The sequence below is a fragment of the Rattus norvegicus genome, chromosome 17, assembly GCF_021556685.1.
Source record: "Rattus norvegicus strain SHRSP/BbbUtx chromosome 17, alternate assembly SHRSP_T2T, whole genome shotgun sequence".
NCBI classification, from domain to species: Eukaryota; Metazoa; Chordata; class Mammalia; order Rodentia; family Muridae; genus Rattus; species Rattus norvegicus.
In genome coordinates, this window is record NC_141550.1 from 34,094,622 (window position 1) to 34,112,060 (window position 17,439).

The 17,439-nt window shown below is 43.2% G+C and overlaps 1 protein-coding gene across 3 annotated transcripts in view; it reads right to left on the reverse strand.

Annotated features, from left to right (window-relative positions):
* Agtr1a (angiotensin II receptor, type 1a) overlaps positions 1–17,012 on the reverse strand; it is a 51,641-nt gene extending 34,629 nt beyond the window's left edge. Inside the window, exons 1-2 of one of the 3 annotated variants that reach the window (XM_087589756.1) lie at positions 16,872–17,012; positions 7,918–8,006 (exon numbers count right to left, since the gene is read on the reverse strand). The gene's annotated coding sequence lies outside the window, so the exon portion shown is untranslated. The remainder of the gene's footprint in view (positions 1–7,917; positions 8,007–16,871) is intronic. The other 2 variants (NM_030985.4, XM_087589757.1) reach the window with 2 other exon arrangements.
* Positions 17,013–17,439: the final 427 nt, after the last annotated feature.

The window sequence follows — 17,439 nt, forward strand, 5'->3', positions numbered from 1 at the left end:
TCAAGGTAGCGATCAAGGCAGAACCTTGGAGGCCGGAGCTGATGCAGAGGCCATTGGAGGAACGCTGCTTATTAACTTGCTCCTCATATTTTACTCAGCCTGCTTTCTTTTTTTTAAATTTTTTTTTATTAACTTGAGTATTTCTTATATACATTTCAAGTGTTATACCCTTTCCCGGTTTCCGGGCAAACATCCCCCTCCCCCCTCCCCTTCCTTATGGGTGTTCCCCTCCCAACCCTCCCCCCATTCCCGCCCTCCCCCCATAGTCTAGTTCACTGGGGGTTCAGTCTTAGCAGGACCCAGGGCTTCCCCTTCCGCTGGTGCTCTTACTAGGATATTCATTGCTACATATGGGGTCAGAGTCCAGGGTCAGTCCATGTATAGTCTTTAGGTAGTGGCTTAGTCCCTGGAGGCTCTGGTTGCTTGGCATTGTTGTACATATGGGGTCTCGAGCCCCTTCAAGCTCTTCCAGTTCTTTCTCTGATTCCTTCAACGGGGGTCCTATTCTCAGTTCAGTGGTTTGCTGCTGGCATTCGCCTCTGTATTTGCTGTATTCTGGCTGTGTCTCTCAGGAGCAATCTACATCCGGCTCCTGTCGGTCTGCACTTCTTTGCTTCATCCATCTTGTCTAATTGGGTGGCTGTATATGTATGGGCCACATGTGGGGCAGGCTCTGAATGGGTGTTCCTTCAGTCTCTGTTTTAATCTTTGTCTCTCCCTTCCCTGCCAAGGGTATTCTTTTTCCTCATTTAAAGAAGGAGTGAAGCATTCACATTTTGATCATCCGTCTTGAGTTTCGTTTGTTCTAGCGATCTAGGGTAATTCAAGCATTTGGGCTAATAGCCACTTATCAATGAGTGCATACCATGTATGTCTTTCTGTGATTGGGTTAGCTCACTCAGGATGATATTTTCCAGTTCCAACCATTTGCCTACGAATTTCATAAACTCGTTGTTTTTGATAGCTGAGTAATATTCCATTGTGTAGATGTACCACATTTTCTGCATCCATTCCTCTGTTGAAGGGCATCTGGGTTCTTTCCAGTTTCTGGCTATTATAAATAAGGCTGCGATGAACATAGTGGAGCACGTGTCTCTTTTATATGTTGAGGCATCTTTTGGGTATATGCCCAAGAGAGGTATAGCTGGATCCTCAGGCAGTTCAATGTCCAATTTTCTGAGGAACCTCCAGACTGATTTCCAGAATTGTTTTACCAGTCTGCAATCCCACCAACAATGGAGGAGTGTTCCTCTTTCTCCACATCCTCGCCAGCATCTGCTGTCACCTGAGTTTTTGATCTTAGCCAATCGCACTGGTGTGAGGTGAAATCTCAGGGTTGTTTTGATTTGCATTTCCCTTATGACTAAAGATGTTGAACATTTCTTTAGGTGTTTCTCAGCCATTCGGCATTCCTCAGCTGTGAATTCTTTGTTTAGCTCTGAACCCCATTTTTTAATTGGGTTATTTGTTTCCCTGCGGTCTAACTTCTTGAGTTCTTTGTATATTTTGGATATAAGGCCTCTATCTGTTGTAGGATTGGTAAAGATCTTTTCCCAATCTGTTGGTTGCCGTTTTTTCCTAACCACAGTGTCCTTTGCCTTACAGAAGCTTTGCAGTTTTATGAGATCCCATTTATCGATTCTTGATCTTAGAGCATAAGCCATTGGTGTTTTGTTCAGGAAATTTTTTCCAGTGCCCATGTGTTCCAGATGCTTCCCTAGTTTTTCTTCTATTAGTTTGAGTGTGTCTGGTTTGATGTGGAGGTCCTTGATCCACTTGGACTTAAGCTTTGTACACGGTGATAAGGATGGATCGATCTGCATTCTTCTACATGTTGCCCTCCAGTTGAACCAGCACCATTTGCTGAAAATGCTATCTTTTTTCCATTGGATGGTTTTGGCTCCTTTGTCAAAAATCAAGTGACCATAGGTGTGTGGGTTCATTTCTGGGTCTTCAATTCTATTCCACTGGTCTATCTGTCTGTCTCTGTACCAATACCATGCAGTATTTATCACTATTGCTCTGTAATACTGCTTGAGTTCAGGGATAGTGATTCCCCCTGAAGTCCTTTTATTGTTGAGGATAGCTTTAGCTATCCTGGGTTTTTTGTTATTCCAGATGAATTTGCAAATTGTTCTGTCTAACTCTTTGAAGAATTGGATTGGTATTTTGATGGGGATTGCATTGAATCTGTAGATTGCTTTTGGTAAAATGGCCATTTTTACTATATTAATCCTGCCAATCCATGAGCATGGGAGATCTTTCCATCTTCTGAGGTCTTCTTCAATTTCCTTCTTCAGTGTCTTGAAGTTCTTATTGTACAGATCTTTTACTTGCTTGGTTAAAATCACACCGAGGTACTTTATATTATTTGGGTCTATTATGAAGGGTGTCGTTTCCCTAATTTCTTTCTCGGCTTGTTTCTCTTTTGTGTAGAGGAAGGCTACTGATTTATTTGAGTTAATTATATACCCAGCCACTTTGCTGAAGTTGTTTATCAGCTTTAGTAGTTCTGTGGTGGAACTTTTGGGATCACTTAAATATACTATCATATCATCTGCAAACAGTGATATTTTGACTTCTTCTTTTCGAATCTGTATCCCCTTGACCTCCTTTTGTTGTCTGATTGCTCTGGCTAGAACTTCAAGAACTATATTGAATAAGTAGGGAGAGAGTGGGCAGCCTTGTCTAGTCCCTGATTTTAGTGGGATTGCTTCGAGTTTCTCCCCATTTAGTTTAATGTTAGCAACTGGTTTGCTGTATATGGCTTTTACTATGTTCAGGTATGGGCCTTGAATTCCTATTCTTTCCAGGACTTTTATCATGAAGGGGTGTTGAATTTTGTCAAATGCTTTCTCAGCGTCTAATGAAATGATCATGTGGTTTTGTTCTTTCAGTTTGTTTATATAATGGATCACGTTGATGGTTTTCCGTATATTAAACCATCCCTGCATGCCTGGCATGAAGCCTACTTGGTCATGGTGGATGATTGTTTTGATGTGCTCTTGGATTCGGTTTGCCAGAATTTCGTTGAGTATTTTTGCGTCGATATTCATAAGGGAAATTGGTCTGAAGTTCTCTTTCTTTGTTGTGTCTTTGTGTGGTTTAGGTATAAGAGTAATTGTGGCTTCGTAGAAGGTATTCGGTAGTGATCCATCTGTTTCAATTTTGTGGAATAGTTTGGATAATATTGGTATGAGGTCTTCTCTGAAGGTTTGGTAGAATTCTGCACTAAACCCGTCTGGACCTGGGCTCTTTTTGGTTGGGAGACCCTTAATGACTGCTTCTATTTCCTTAGGAGTTATGGGGTTGTTTAACTGGTTTATCTGTTCCTGATTTAACTTCGGTACCTGGTATCTGTCTAGGAAATTGTCCATTTCCTGAAGATTTTCAAGTTTTGTTGAATATAGGTTTTTATAGTAAGATCTGATGATTTTTTGAATTTCCTCTGAATCTGTTGTTATATATCCCTTTTCATTTCTGATTTTGTTAATTTGGACGCACTCTCTGTGTCCTCTCGTTAGTCTGGCTAAGGGTTTATCTATCTTGTTGATTTTCTCAAAGAACCAACTTTTGGTTCTGTTGATTCTTTCTATGGTCCTTTTTGTTTCTACTTGGTTGATTTCAGCTCTGAGTTTGATTATTTCCTGCCTTCTACTCCTCCTGGGTGTATGTGCTTCTTTTTGTTCTAGAGCTTTTAGGTGTGCTGTCAAGCTGCTGACATATGCTCTTTCCTGTTTCTTTCTGCAGGCACTCAGTGTTATGAGTTTTCCTCTTAGTACAGCTTTCATTGTGTCCCATAAGTTTGGGTATGTTGTACCTTCATTTTCATTAAATTCTAAAAAGTTTTTAATTTCTTTCTTTATTTCTTCCTTGACCAGGTTATCATTGAGTAGAGCATTGTTCAATTTCCAAGTATATGTGGGCATTCTTCCTTGATTGTTATTGAAGACCAGTTTTAGGCCGTGGTGGTCCGATAGCACGCATGGGATTATTTCTATCTTTCTGTACCTGTTGAGGCCCGTTTTTTGACCAATTATATGGTCGATTTTGGAGAAAGTACCATGAGGAGCTGAGAAGAAGGTATATCCTTTTGCTTTAGGATAGAATGTTCTATAAATATCTGTTAAGTCCATTTGGCTCATGACTTCTCTTAGTCTGTCTACATCTCTGTTCAATTTCTGTTTCCATGATCTGTCCATTGATGAGAGTGGGGTGTTGAAATCTCCCACTATTATTGTGTGAGGTGCAATGTGTGTTTTGAGCTTTAGTAAGGTTTCTTTTACATATGTAGGTGCCCTTGTATTTGGGGCATAGATATTTAGGATTGAGAGTTCATCTTGGTGGATTTTTCCTTTGATGAATATGAAGTGTCCTTCCTTATCTTTTTTGATGACTTTTAATTGAAAATTGATTTTATTTGATATTAGAATGGCTACTCCAGCTTGCTTCTTCTGACCATTTGCTTGGAAAATTGTTTTCCAGCCTTTCACTCTGAGGTAATGTCTGTCTTTGTCTCTGAGGTGTGTTTCCTGTAGGCAGCAGAATGCAGGGTCCTCGTTGTGTATCCAGTTTGTTAATCTATTTCTTTTTATTGGGGAGTTGAGGCCATTGATGTTGAGAGATATTAAGGAATAGTGATTATTGCTTCCTGTTATATTCATATTTGGATGTGAGGTTATATTTGTGTGCTTTCATTCTCTTTGTTTTGTTGCCAAGACGATTAGTTTCTTGCTTCTTCTAGGTTATAGCTTGCCTCCTTATGTTGGGCTTTACCATTTATTATCCTTTGTAGTGCTGGATTTGTAGAAAGATATTGTGTAAATTTGGTTTTGTCATGGAATATCTTGGTTTCTCCATCTATGTTAATTGAGAGTTTTGCAGGATACAGTAACCTGGGCTGGCATTTGTGTTCTCTTAGGGTCTGTATGACATCAGTCCAGGATCTTCTGGCCTTCATAGTTTCTGGCGAGAAGTCTGGTGTGATTCTGATAGGTCTGCCTTTATATGTTACTTGACCTTTTTCCCTTACTGCTTTTAATATTCTTTCTTTATTTTGTGCGTTTGGTGTTTTGACTATCATGTGACGGGAGGTGTTTCTTTTCTGGTCCAATCTATTTGGAGTTCTGTAGGCTTCTTGTATGCCTATGGGTATCTCTTGTTTTAGATTAGGGAAGTTTTCTTGTATGATTTTGTTGAAGATATTTACTGGTCCTTTGAGCTGGGAGTCTTCACTCTCTTCTATACCTATTATCCTTAGGTTTGATCTTCTCATTGAGTCCTGGATTTCCTGTATGTTTTGGACCAGTAGCTTTTTCCGCTTTACATTATCTTTGACAGTTGAGTCAATGATTTCTATGGAATCTTCTGCTCCTGAGATTCTCTCTTCCATCTCTTGTATTCTGTTGGTGATGCTTGTATCTACGGCTCCTTGTCTCTTCCTTTGGTTTTCTATATCCAGGGTTGTTTTCATGTGTTCTTTCTTGATTGCTTCTATTTCCATTTTTAATTCCTTCAACTGTTTGATTGTGTTTTCCTGGAATTCTTTCAGGGATTTTTGCGATTCCTCTCTGTAGGCTTCTACTTGTTCTCTAAGGGAGTTCTTCACGTCTTTCTTGAAGTCCTCCAGCATCATGATCAAATATGATTTTGAAACTAGATCTTGCTTTTCTGGTGTCTTTGGATATTCCATGTTTGTTTTGGTGGGAGAATTGGGCTCCGATGATGCCAAGTAGTCTTGGTTTCTGTTGCTTGGGTTCCTGCGCTTGCCTCTCGCCATCAGATTATCTCTAGTGTTACTTTGTTCTGCTATTTCTGACAGTGGCTAGACTGTCCTATAAGCCTGTGTGTCAGGAGTGCTGTAGACCTGTTTTCCTCTCTTTCAGTCAGTTATGGGGACAGAGTGTTCTGCTTTCGGGCGTGTAGTTTTTCCTCTCTACAGGTCTTCAGCTGTTCCTGTGGGCCTGTGTCTTGAGTTCACCAGGCAGCTTTCTTGCAGCAGAAAAGTTGGTCTTACCTGTGGTCCCGAGGCTCAAGTTCGCTCGTGGGGTGCTGCCCACGGGCTCTCTGCGGCGGCAGCAACCAGGAATACCTGTGCCGCCCCTTCCGGGAACTTCAGTGCACCAGGGTTCCAGATGGCCTTTGGTGTTTTCCTCTGGCGTCCGAGATGTATGTACAGAGAGCAGTCTCTTCTGGTTTCCCAGGCTTGTCTGCCTCTCTGAAGGTTTAGCTCTCCCTCCCACGGGATTTGGGTGCAGAGAACTGTTTATCCGGTCTGTTTCCTTCAGGTTCCGGCGGTGTCTCAGGCAGGGGTCCTGCCGCTCCTGGGCCCTCCCCCACGGGAGCCCAGATGCCTTATAAAGTTTCCTCTTGGGCCAGGGATGTGGGCAGGGGTGAGCAGTGTTGGTGGTCACTTCCACTCTGCAGCCTCAGGAGTGCCCACGTGACCAGGCGGTTGGGTCTCTCTCTCACAGGGTCTGGGAGCAGAGAGCTCTCAGCCTGCTTTCTTATAAACCCCAGGTCTACCAGCCCAGGGAGAGCACCACCCACAGTGACTGAGCCCTCCCACATCAATAACTAATTAAGAAAATACCCTACAGATTTGCATACAGGTCACCATTATAGAGAGGTTTGGTTAATTAATAGCCCTTCCTCCTAGGTTTAAGACAAGTGAACAAAAACAAACCAGCACAAGAACTATTAAAATACATCATGTCAGCTGGAAATGGGGCTTGTGGTCTTACAAGCCTCAGTACTTGGGAGAGAACCCAACACAGGAAAATCACAAATGCAAGGATGATTTAGTAATACTAGGTCTCAACGTAAAAGTTAAAAGAAAAAAGAAGGCTGTTGATGTGACTCAAAAGTACATCATTTATAAGGTCCTGGGGTCAATCCCCAGTAGCACGTGCGTGCACACGTGTGCACATGTGCACACACACACACACACACACACACACACGGACACACACAGACACACACGGACACACATGCATACTCACACCAAACCAAAACCAAACTCCAAAGATACGCAGTGACAACTCTGTAGAATGTGACTATTTTTACCTTCAAGACTAAAGTAGTCCTAAATAGTTTCCTCACACCACCACCCTGGGTACAGGCCAGAGTTCCTACATGCCACTGAGGAAAATAAAAGCAAAGTCACTGGTGACAGTTTTGTACCCCACTAGCACCCAGCTAGTTTCTGCTTCAGCGAAGTGGAATCACGCATTCTGGAGTGCACACACTGCCTTTTAAATCTTTCTAAGTAGAGCGGAGAGCTGCAGGCTTGTTCTCTGAAGTTGTCTTTCTCTACTAGTTGAGTAAATGAAGGACCCCCTTAGTAAAAAATATTAAATAAGGTCCACTACAGAAGAGCTGGCTCTCCAAAAAGTCTTGGAGCACTGTGTCACTCTCCAAGGGACCAGTGTCCTACTCTGTGACCCCATCTCTCCCTCAGGCTTATCTCAGAACTTACAGGACCTCCCTCTCTGGCTAATGTTACCCCATGTTATCAATAGCATAGGGGAGAGGTTTGCAAGGGGAGACTGGGAGACACACCAGCTTTCTGAAAGTGAGCAGGTTAGTTTTAAGGCTTTGGTCTTTAGATCCCCGACAGTGAGTGATGAAACCACAGCCATTGCCTAGCGAGTCTCTTCACCCTTTGTGCAGAAAGAATGCAGCACAGGCGACCACCAAAGGCTCTTGGACAAAGGTTTGCAGATCTGACATGATTTTTCTATCAATCCACAAATGAATGGTAACTATGCTAGTGATTGCACTCACAGTTGTAGAGAACACATTCATAAGTCATGTATCAAGAAAGTAAATTTAAACTGGAATTTTACTCTTCCCTGTCTGGCCCACCATAGACTATTACGGAACACTACTCGCAGATATAATGTTGAGGGATGATACCTTTACCTGGTGATCACTTTCTGGGAGGGTTGTGTGATTTATCCAGACAAAATGCCAGCCATTTTATACCAATCTCTCATATGTTAACTCTGGAAGAGAAGAAATATTAAAGTGATTCACGACAGTGATCAGATTTTAATTTCTTGGCTAAGTAATTGTTCATCCTGCACATTAAGACTGTGTGAGGAGAAAATGAAGTCACTTGTTCCACACTGACAACATATTTTCCCTAATACGGAGTTAAACTATCTCAGACCCCGTCTTCCTGATGATGGTCAGCACCCTTTCTCATGTTTCACAGACACTCGACAAGGGGGACAGGACGGGAGAAACAGACTCTGAAGTCAGGCTGCTGGATGCCGACTCTAACAGATTGAGTTCTTACTGAGGAATCTGCAGTTAAACCTTGCTAAATGCTCAGTTTTTATTATGAGGTTTGTACAAGTGTTACTGTGCTGTGTTTTGAAATTTCCTTTATAAAAGGCTCTTTTTTTTTTTGGTTTTTCTTTTTCATACAAGACCCACATGTTACATAAGTATTGCTCCTTAACAATATGAATGTCTTACTCTAATCTTGTCTCTGTACTTACTTCCCAGAGCTACCTCTCTGGTTTATTCCCTCAGCACTCAAAGTGCATGTACATGCGGTCTGGGTGGGTTACGTCTCTGCTCACTGCTGCCTTACTCTGTTCATTTTACTTAGCTTTGCAGTTTCACAGAACCTCCTCTGTCAGCACCCTTAAAGCGGGGTTATTTGTTGGTCATTTCTCTAGCCAGCCTGCTCTTGGGCCTTAAGTCTCTCTCTTTCCAGCTTCCCTTTCAGCTACAGTAAAAAGTTTCAACGCTCACGTCCACGCGTAGATACTTTTATACCTACATGAACGTCAATAGCACGAGTCCAAAATGGAATTGTTGACTAAACTGTTTGCATAGTCATTAATGTTGCAGTGGATATGCATAAAATATCACCCATAAAGTTTGCAATAAAAGTCTGATGCCAAAAGTCTAGGTTTTTGCAAAACCTTCTTTATGTGTTGTTTGGACTGGCATTTTCGTACTTATGGATGAAGCAGTCTCTCAACTGCTAATGCTTTTCAGGGGATTTTCTACTCATATTTACTTAGCAATTACCTTTGCTTATTTTTTTTCTCAGTCGGGCAATTCATAATCTCTCATATTAAAGAGTACGTGCTATTTATAGAAGCTAATGTTATACATGCTATTTATAGAAGCTAATGTTACACATGTAACGTGCAGCAAACAGCTTTCACCAGTTGGCAGTGTATCTCTGGGATTTACTTATTGGGCTGCTTATCAGTCTTCTGTAGCTAAGCTCAGCAGCAGAGTCTATGATGAGTTCAGAAGATTCTAGAAAGGATATGTAAGCTGCAGAGTTATTGAAAAGGACTGCATCACGGTGACAGAGAAAACCCCGTATGAAGATCATCTTGGATAGCGTATCATAACAGCAGGGCTTTGGCACTGTCTTCCTTATCAAAAGGTGTTTTCATGAGAAGATTTTCATTTAAAATGCTAAGATGATGTAAAAGCCGTGGGCTCTCTCTAAGACTGCACTTTAGGGAGAGAATTCAGGAACGCATCGGTTAGAATTCTGTTCTTCAGTGTGTTACAGTGGCGGGCTAAGGAAAGAAGCGCAGAGAGACAAGGACATTGACCGACAGTCTAAAGCAAACACGAAGTGGGGATATGAAACGGATAGAGACTCACTGAAGAAAACTTGGAACAAAAATAATCTTGAGTTAACGACCTAAAGCTTCTTAGACCTGTTGCTTATTTCCCTTCTGCTTTTTGTTGTTGCGAAGGCGGCTCTGCTTTACAAATTTCCAGGCATTAATGAAAACAAAAGAAAGCATTCTACTTACAAGTCAGTGATAATGAAACTAGATTGCTTTCACTAGGGTGCCAAGAACCTAAGTCTGACTTCAATAGTATTTTGACAAGATGTGCACACAGGATGGTGCTTGTGATTTACGTCTTATGGATACATAGTCATTAAATGTTACTAAAATATAAGATACATATACTACGACTTTATACTTCTTTATCATAGTGCTTAACATTGTGGCAGCTTGGTCTTGTTAGCAAATCTCTTTTCTCAACAGGTCAAGTTTCAGGAAGTATTTAAGAAGTCATTATGTAGGAAACACTTTCCGTTCTCTTCCATTGCAGAGAAAGTGGCAGCAGGGAGCTGTGCGCACTGGGAAGCATCATGGTACAGTGTGTTTTACTCACGGTACAACATGTGACATCATCTGAACGGGAAGATGGTTATTAAACCCAGCTTAACAGAACATTCTCACTCAAGAAGAATTACGCATAGAATCCTGAATGGAATTGAGCTGACAAACCAAGAAGAATTTGGGTCAAAGAGTAGAGAAATTTTTGAAGATAAAATTGTAAGCATATGACATTTGTTGGAAGAAGTACAAGGAGATGTTTTAATATGTGTGGAAGGAAAAAAAGTAAACTGTCTCACTCACAAGCCAGTGAGGGTGGTCACTGATACTCTGTCGCTTGTTAGCACTGAGAAGCTCTGCCTGCTGGTGTTTTACGTGTTTTGTGTATGGCTTCCTCTCTCACTCACACTGCATGGCTGGTGTCTGAGTGGAATTCTGCTCCACGTTTTCCCATAAATGTTAAATTCTGTATTATTAAAGCTGCCTGCAGGCTTCAGTCCTAGATGCAAGCAGCAGAAAACTGTGACAATATCCTGATGGAGAGGACATAATTCTCAGACATGTTTCTAGAGAATCTAGGTTTGGCTAAGTCAGATAGCCAACATCGATGATGCTCTGTCAAAACAAAAAGTATTTGGCTGGGTCTGTCTAACAGCTGCCAGAAATCTACATACATTGAGAGGGAATCCTTCAGGAACCAAAACATTTGAAGATTCACTGGCTTAAAAGAAATCCCCACGTGCTTGGAGCCTAACCACTTTATATCTAGAACCTGCAACAGTGTTTATAAACCATGCATTAGGTAAGCAAGAGCCTGCACTGAAAGCTGAGAGTAAGATGTGACTGAGTCAGTATCTACACATGAACCAGTTCATGTTGTTCTGGGGAAGAACTGCAGGTGCTAGGCAAAGACGCTCCCAACCGAGCTACACTCCCAGCCCCGACACCCCAATTTTAAAGCCCATCACCTGTTTTTAACCTTTTATAAACCATCTTTGGATATCTTGCAGGTTGCCCTTGAACTCCTGATTGAGTGGGGCTTCTTGCCTCAGTTTCCCAAGCAGTATTGACTACAGACTGTACTGTGTCCAGCTACATTTTTAGAAAGCTTGATTGAGATACCACTGCTGTCCGGGCTCCTCTGCTCACGTGCACATTAAATGGTACTGACATAGTTTCAGTAGCTCCTCCAACTGATAGTTGGAATTTCTAGATTTCTTATTAGTGTTCTTATGAATAAAATATTGCAAATAAAACAATCATTCTTAATGTTCTTCCTTTAGAGAAATAGGTCTTGATTCCAAATGATAACTTTAAATACATTCTTAAACCATTAGCTTTCGTCAGAAAGTAGGTTGCCTAATGTAGGACAGACAATGAGGCAAAGAACACGACTCTGGACTGTGGAATACCGTGTTTAAATCTTAAGCGTCAGTTACCATATTTGGGTCCTCTCTTCATCCCCACTATTTCTTAGTATTGCAACTGACAGCATGAAGATAGTAGAGACCATCTCATAGAGATTAATGAAGCTTAAATAAGGACACTTGCAGAACGAACACTCTGTGGCATGTGATATGTGATGAATAAAGTTTAGCTTTATTAAAATGTTATTTTATTTTTTGGGGAAAGGGGAGTTATCTGCATAGCCCTGGCTATTCTGGAACTGGATTTGTAGAACTCAGAGATCTGCCTGCCTCTGCCTCTGCCTCTGCCTCTGCCTCTGCCTCTGCCTCTGCCTCTGCCTCTGCCTCTGCCTCTGCCTCTGCCTCTGCCTCTGCCTCTGCCTCTGCCTCTGCCTCTGCCTCTGCCTCTGCCTCTGCCTCTGCCTCTGCCTCCTCTGCCTCTGCCTCTGCCTCCTCTGCCTCTGCCTCTGCCTCTGCCTCTGCCTCTGCCTCTGCCTCTGCCTCTGCCTCCGCCTCCGCCTCCGCCTTTGCCTCCTCTGCCTCTGCCTCTGCCTCTGCCTCTGCCTCCTCTGCCTCTGCCTCTGCCTCCTCTGCCTCTGCCTCTGCCTCTGCCTCTGCCTCCTCTGCCTCTGCCTCCTCTGCCTCTGCCTCTGCCTCTGCCTCCACCTCCGCCTCCGCCTCTGCCTCCTCTGCCTCTGCCTCTGCCTCTGCCTCTGCCTCTGCCTCTGCCTCTGCCTCTGCCTCTGCCTCTGCCTCTGCCTCTGCCTCTGCCTCTGCCTCTGCCTCTGCCTCTGCCTCTGCCTCTGCCTCTGCCTCTGCCTCTGCCTGTATGTACCACCACTGCCCAATTTTAAAGCATTGTCTTATACAAAGGCCAAGAAAATAACATCTAAGGTAATCATTTTAGGTGAGGGATAGGTAGTACCAGAGTGCTTTTCTGTCTATAACATGAATCGCCTGGGAGTCTTGTGAAAATGCAGATTCTTATTCAATGAGTCTGAGACTTTACATTTTCATAAATTCTCAGGAGTCTGGGCTGTGGACTATGATAGGACCTGAGGTGACTAGGTAGTTGCTTCTAATTTGAAATGTGGCAAGCCTGAACAGAAGAAAAGAGATGCCTGACTCCCTTTGACACATTTAAAAGCACTGATGTGAGCCTCTGGCCTTTCACTGTTTTTGATTAATCTTTTCATTATCTTTACTTTTTCCCCAGCCAATATTTCTTTAGATTGAAAATGACATTAATGTCTATGTCTCAATGAGATTGGCTTTAAGCTTTTGTGTGTTTATATATGTGGGGTGTGGGGTTAAGAGAGAGAAGGAGAGGGAGAGGAGATGGGGAGGGGAAGGTGAGGGGGGAAGAGCGGGAGAGAGAGAGGCAGGATGAAACATCCCATTGGAAAGGTAGCTCCACTGTCACACCTTTCCTCTGGCATGAGGAATTTGCTCAGTGCTTTGTACGAAGCTATGAGGGTGCACAGTATTGGTCCATAATATTAAGGGAATTCTTGAGAGGAACAGAAGATGCTCCCACTACAGGGAAACCAAACAATTCAGCCACACAAGACATCTATCTCATATGAACACTAGAATAGGAGGCCGAGTGGTTTTTAATCTCCTCTTTCTCAATATGCATGCAGCCTGACCAACAACTGCAGGGCAAAGACCATTTTTATACTTTGACGTGTCCTCAAGGGTGGAACATCATTCTGCTCCATATAATTGACTTTGCAAGAACCTGCAGCTGCTGATGCCAATTTCACAGACAAGTCTTCATTTCTTAAAGCAGAGTATGATCTTTGATTCATAGAAAAGGAGTGAAGTGAATAGCTAAGCAACCCAGAGAGTTAATTAGCAAGCAGAGAGTCTCTTTATAAGCAAGCACATAGCCACATGTATGCGTTTTCAATGTTCTTGCCCTGCAGTTAAGTCAGACAAATAGATAAACTCACTGACCTAAAGTAAGACTTTTATCTCTTGGTGAAGACCAAGGTGTCTTCTATGTATACAAAACGAGTAAGAAATCAGTCGATCTAAACCAAAGGATGGTTGATCGTGTGGTTTAAAATGGGGAACACATCCAGAATTAGGAAAGACACTCTGCCATCGAAGCAATGGGGTCTCATTGCTCATCTGCTTCCCAAGCTTTTAAATCTTACAAATGCAACAGAACATAAGAGCCTCAAAACACTCAAAGACGGTCTCGGGCGCAAGAGTTACAGCAGCAGCTAGCTGGTTCTAGACGGCCTCTCGTCTACTGAAGACCGTCAGAGGAAGCACGCATAGAGGTGCCCAGGGAAAATGCAAAACTTAAAGTAAGTGCTGCTAAATTGACCTATGAGAATAAAGTAAACAAAGCAATCACACAGCCTTCCAACCGCATGGCAAACTCTTGTTATATAAAAAAAAATTGAAACAGAATTTCATTTTTCACATGCAAAGGAATTTTTCTTTTCTGAATATCCGCTATGAAAAGAATTAAAAAGTCAGTAAATATTTCGTGGTAATGCAGCATCACTCATTTGTTATTTCTGTGAATGCTCTAAATATAGACTTTGTTTTGCATTTCCATTTGTCAGATTTGGTGTTAAAGTAATAACCCTAATGAAACTTCTGGTACATTTATGCCACTTTGGATACCTTTTCTGGAAAGGAAACACCATATTTTAGAGCTGTTGATGGTTTAATAGTAGTCACTTGCCAAATCATTTGACTATTACCTTCTGCCACTTAGGTAATACTGGTTAAAAGCAATTGTAGGTATCAAGTCATTAAGAAGTGACTTTTTAGAACCTAAAATTCAGGGGAAAACCAGGTACAGAGATAATAAAAGACCAAAGGAGGACAATAGCCTACGCTGGGCAGCCCAAACTCACAAGGGGGACAGGAGCTCCATCTCTGTCCCCAGAACAGATTTGAAAGCAAAACGTAGCAGTTCTCAACTATCTGCTGGGAAGGGCACCCTGGGAGCACAGAGAAGCCACACATCTGTGGTTCACACTATGCTTCAAAGTCCTCGGTGGCGAAGTACTTACTCCGAGTTGGAATAGGTATAACATTAAACTTTCCTTTTCTCGGCACAAGCAAAATTAGTTGTTAGTGTTAATTAGTAACGCAGGATCCGCGCAGTCATAGGTAGCAGCACTCAAAGGCTGCAAAACTAGGCTCTGAAGGTAAAAGGACAATTCTTCCTCCAGACCAGACAGGAGACGAGAAAAGCTAGAAAGCTGAAAGGTCTATGACGTGCCCTTCTTACGCTGACTACAATAAGACAAGACGGACCGAAGCCCAGTAAACATGCCTCAGACATTGATGGGCAAACATTCCGTAAGCCTCCGGATGACAGGTTTTCAAGTGAGAGAAAGCCCACTCTCTTCTAAGGTGGTGGATGCTGAGTTAGTTAGTTAGTTAGTTAGTTAGTTAGCCAGTTAGTTAGTCAGTCAGTTAGATATTCAGTGAGTGCCAAGGAAGAACAGAATTAGAAATCAAAACCTTGTGAAGGGGAAAATAAACCTATATCAACAACAAAAAAACCACAATAAACCAAAAACAAGGAATCCAGGAAGAGAAGAAGGGCTCAGAAAAGTCAGTAAATTTTAACACCTTGCAGCTTGAGGCCACTCCCTAAAGCTCAAGCATTATGTATTATATGTTATAGGACTCGTCACCTATAATCTGAGGATGGACCTGTGGAATTTCCCTAAGAAACATTCGACCAGAGATGATCAAAAGAATGACGATTTTGAACAGTTTTGAAGACTCTTATCATGGGATAGTAAGGTCACTGTTTAGACTTTTATTTTGTCAGCAATAACCAAGAAAAAGAAAGTATCAAGGATTTTTAATGACTGTAAGAGACCTTCTGGGTAGTGACCAGAGACTCGGAATTGTTAGACAAATAAAAACACTCTTAATATCACACAGCTAATTCAGGGTAAGAACGAGGATTTCTGGGCAGTAGCAGGAAATTGATCCTGTGGATGGAGAAGTGACTTTCCCAGTGGATCCTTAATGGCTCCGGAGGGCCTCAGGAGACAGGCAAACTAGACAGGTAGTGTTTGATTTCGGTTTAACCAAGGAAATGAAACACTGAAACAAGCTTCTTGGGGGTCCTTATATTTGTAAAGAGGGTTAAGTATTTTGTTAGGGGCAATACAGGGACTTCAATCAAGAAAATCATTTTAGGAATGAAAGTACCTTGAAAAGGGAAATAAGAATTACTGACTGAAGAGAGCAGGCTGTGAGGCTGCGCTTCTCTCTCTCTCTCTCTCTCTCTCTCTCTCTCTCTCTCTCTCTCTCTCTCTCTCTCTCTCTCTCTCTCTCTCTCTCTCTCTCTCTCTCTCTCTCTCTCTCTCCTGGAATGACACAGGAAATTAATGTTGCCAACTTCCAAATGAGACCTCAGGGCACAGAGTGCCAAACTTCCCTGAAAAAGCAAACAAACAAACAAACAAAAACCATCTCCCCAGAGTTAAGAAAGACAACAGGGCAAACGGGGACACCGGTAGACTATGCTCCTATGCTTGACCAAACACGGGGGCAGGTGAAGCCTTGGGTAGGATTGGGTTACATTTTCTGGAGACCACAGCTTTCTGAGATTGCAGAGACACTGGGCTAAACGTTTCTAAGGAACAGGAAATGAGATAGAAGAATGGTGAGCCCTCCGCTAGCTCGGTTGTTCAGTACTGAAATGGGACCACTGAAATCCACTGGGGACTACAGTTAAAGTCAGACCACTGAGGAGCAGCCACTAGCTTCTCCCCACCTCTGACTGAGGAATCAGAATGGCTGCGAACACCTGTGGTGATGAAGTGTGGCCCACCCACTGACTGACTGTCTGATGCGATGACCTGCTGCTAGTAGAACCTGGGGGAGAGGAAGGAGAGAAGGCAGTAGGGGGGGGGGGTCATTGGCAAACAAAGAGGTGAGGCTGGGGACACCCTTAACTTAAGCTCAAAGTAGCACAACTTCAAATAGTTGGCCCCGCGGTCACACAGGCCACGGTTAAATTCAGGTCACAGCTAAAATACAAGTTATTTAAAAGCACGGAGGAAAATTGGCTTGCTTCCCTCCCCATTTCTGTAGAGTTCTACCCTGTACTCGAAAGAGTTTGATCAAAACATTAGTACGCCTTTGGACCACCCTGCAAACCAACGCACTTTACTCCCACCTGATCCGGAGAAGGGCAGCCCGCTCCAGGCTCATTCCCCTGACCGGGAATGAGCTCGTTCCCCCGGGTCCCCCAAGTCCTCCGTGCCCAGTACTCTGGATTCAGATGTGGTGACAAGGAACCGACCACTCCGGACTCTGATCACCACGCTGGCGGGACGCCTGGGCTGGGACTCACCAGGGAATGTGGCAGAGCTGAGAGAGCCGCAGCGCTGGTACCGGCCTCGGCCACCCCGGTGATCGGTGATCGGGTGGAACAGGACTCAAGCCACGAATCCTCTCCAGCGGGACAGCATCATCCAGTCCCTCCCAACTGCCTGGAGGTCAGCAGCTAGGCACTTCCATATTTATAGCCTAGGGGGCGTCGCTGCTCTGCAGGTTCCAACCCTCAGGCTCGGCTTTGCACTCCTCCCCCGCCCCGCCCTGAGACCCTCTGTCCAACCCGCTCCCTCTCTAGTTTCTGACGGCGCCTTCCCTGCTGCCAGTCACCCAGTGTCGCCTTCCAGATCCAAGCTCAGCTGGTCCTGACTCCCTCATCCCAGCTTGAAGTGTTGAAGATGGAGGGAGGTGGGCATAAGGCCACATGAACTGACTCCAAGATAAATGCTCCACTTAGAAAGAAAAAAAAGAAGAAGAAGAAGAAGAAGAAGAAGAAGAAGCTTGGAAAACGTTTAAGGGTGATTTAGGGAACTCCCTTGTCTTTACTGTGGCTGACTCAAAATGTGACGCCTTTGTTGTGGATTACA